Raw genomic sequence first — 2,439 nt, 5'->3', positions numbered from 1 at the left:
TTTCCATCCAACATAACGGTTGAGTGCTGGAATTTCACAGGGTGAGAGCATTGGAATTCAAAAAAAGGAGGAAGCAACTCAGGTTCTGATGCAAGAAAATTTTATTAAAGGTAACGAATGCTGAGAAAGAAGAAGCTGAAGGAATCAGGTGTGAGATATGGTCAGATGGGCCATCAGCCAGGGTGCTTTCCTGGCAGGAGCTGCTGCCAAAGCCCTGAGCTGGTGGTGTCGGGGTGGTGCTGAGGGTCTTCAGCAGATGCAGCCGCCCCTTCTGCCGTAGCAGCCCAGGCCTCCCAGGCCATAGCCAAGGCCAAAGCCAAATCCCCCAGAGATGGGCTGTCCCTGCACACTGAGTTCAGTGCCCACAGCAGCCGAGGAGCTGGATCCAACAACGGTGCTCTGGGGGAAGGAGGTCATGATGGGTCCTGGCAGGGTGATCAGCACAGGAGAAGGGTTGATGATGACGCGGGAATCCTGGCATTGCAGGGCACAGGGCTCGTTGCAGCTGTTGGCCAGCGGGGTGGGTCCGCAGGGACGGCAGATGTTGTTGCAGGCCATGGGTGTGGTGTGGAGGGTCCCTGGAAGAGAGAGAGGAAAGAGGCAGGGCAGGGGTGAGGGGATCTGAGGGGTAGTGATACAGGAGTGCAGAGGGAGTGTGGAGGCGTGCGGTCTGCTGAGGCTGAGGCTGAGCGTGCTGGCAGAGAGGGGCCAGTGGTGCAGGAGCTGGAGGGTCAGGGGTTTGAGTCTCACCTGGTTGTCAGCAGGAGGAGAAGGCGTGAGGAGAAGTGTGTGAGGGAGAGAGGCTCTGGTCTGGCTTTTATGCTGGTCCTGGAGGGGAGGTACAGCCTTGTCCCAACACCTTGGGGCATTTTGCCGGCCACACTTCCTGGCTGGCTGAGAGTGGTGAGTCCTGAGGTGGGGAATGTTTTTCTTCCCACAACTCTGCAGTGTCATGTCCTACTTTTGAGTCCCTGTCCATCTGACCTTGGCGGCAGCTTTTCAATGCAAGTCTTAGAGACCAAACACTGCTGCTAACGATGTTTTTTTAGGGAGGGCTGTAGATGTGACCAGAGCTCTTTACAGTAGCGTGTCATGAGCTAAGTCAGCCCATGGCCCTGGTGTGCTGTGGTTTGTGGGTGCCTTGTGGAGAGGGTCCTCATTCCCCCACAGCCATGTCAGGCTCATCTGGGTTTGCACCACTTCTGGGGGTGACGGGTGTCGCCTTCCATCAAAATCTCTCTCCCTGTCACGTTGCCATCATTCTAAACCTGTCTGTATGCCAGACCTTTCCTGCTGGCTATGGGAAACAATCCCCGTGACGCCTCCCCTGCTGTCCAATGTCTTGTGTTGGTTGACCCGTAGCGCTTGTCTCAGCTGGGCCCAGCAAGGTGACACTCTGGGAGCCCATTGTTGGATTCTGAGTGAAGCCTAGAAAGGAAAACCGGTGAAGAATAAGACAAAGATGTGAGGAGCAGTTGAAGAAAGTGTGGACATTCAGTTTTCAGAAAAAGAGGGTTGACCTTGTTACTCTGTAGAGGTGCATGACTGGAAATTTTAACATCAGATTTGTCTGGCATGGGCCTTGAGTCTTCACGTGGGGAGTGGTTTCCTTCTCACAATCCTTTAGTGTCACGTCCTGCTGTTCTGGCCATGTCCATCTGTTCTATTCGGCAGCTGTAAGGTGAGAGTTGGTATTTGGGAGGATTTGCTTGGTCATGTCAGAAAAGACAGAATATGCAACAAAAGGCTAAGAAAAATATTGGTGTCATCAGTGAGGTCATTCTGTGACACTTGTGTGGTTTAGTTTGTGGGTATGTTGTGCAGGGGGGCTCCATTCCACTGCTGCCATATCAGGTTGGTGTGGGCTTTTCAGCTGTGCTGAGCATGAAGATCTGCCCTTTCCATCGTGGTCATTCTTCCTTTCAAGTGTGAGTATTTGAGACCAAAGGCATGTGTTGATGGTGCGTGTCAAAGGAGACGAAGGGCATGACGAGCGTTTGGAGTGGTGGGGTGTCATCAGTGAGGTCAGCCTGTAGAACTCATGGTTTAGGGATTGTGGGTGTGTTTTGAAGAGGGGCCTCAAACTATCCCAGGTCAGTCGGGCTGCTCTGGGCTCTGCATCTGTGACAGTTGTGAGCACCTAAATGCTTCCATTCCATGTGAGCAGTGGGAGAGTTGGCCTTTCAGGGAGCTGGCAGATGTTGGAGTGGCTGAGACCCCACTTGACTCTTCCATCCCTGAGAAGGGCCTGGAGACTGAGGGTTAAAGGAATCTCCCAAAGTTCAAGCAAGGGTAATTTGAAGTTCTGCATCTGGACAGGAATAGCACTGGGCCCTGCATCATACTGTGGGCTGAGAGTGTGGAAAGTGGCTTTTCTGGCAGGGACACTGTGGTGCTGGTGGAGAATGTAGAGACCACAAGGTTGCAGAGGGGTTCTAC

At 53.2% G+C, this 2,439-nt stretch overlaps 1 pseudogene; it reads right to left on the bottom strand.

Moving 5' to 3' along the window:
- Positions 1-249: 249 nt before the first annotated feature.
- Positions 250-869, bottom strand: LOC136301089 (feather beta keratin-like; annotated as a pseudogene).
- Positions 870-2,439: the final 1,570 nt, after the last annotated feature.

Source organism: Chamaea fasciata, unplaced genomic scaffold (genome assembly GCF_029207755.1).
Source record: "Chamaea fasciata isolate MVZ Bird 193981 ecotype frontalis unplaced genomic scaffold, bChaFas1.0.hap1 SCAF_1, whole genome shotgun sequence".
NCBI classification, from domain to species: domain Eukaryota; kingdom Metazoa; phylum Chordata; class Aves; order Passeriformes; family Sylviidae; genus Chamaea; species Chamaea fasciata.
This window is presented reverse-complemented; position numbering and strand designations above follow the sequence as displayed.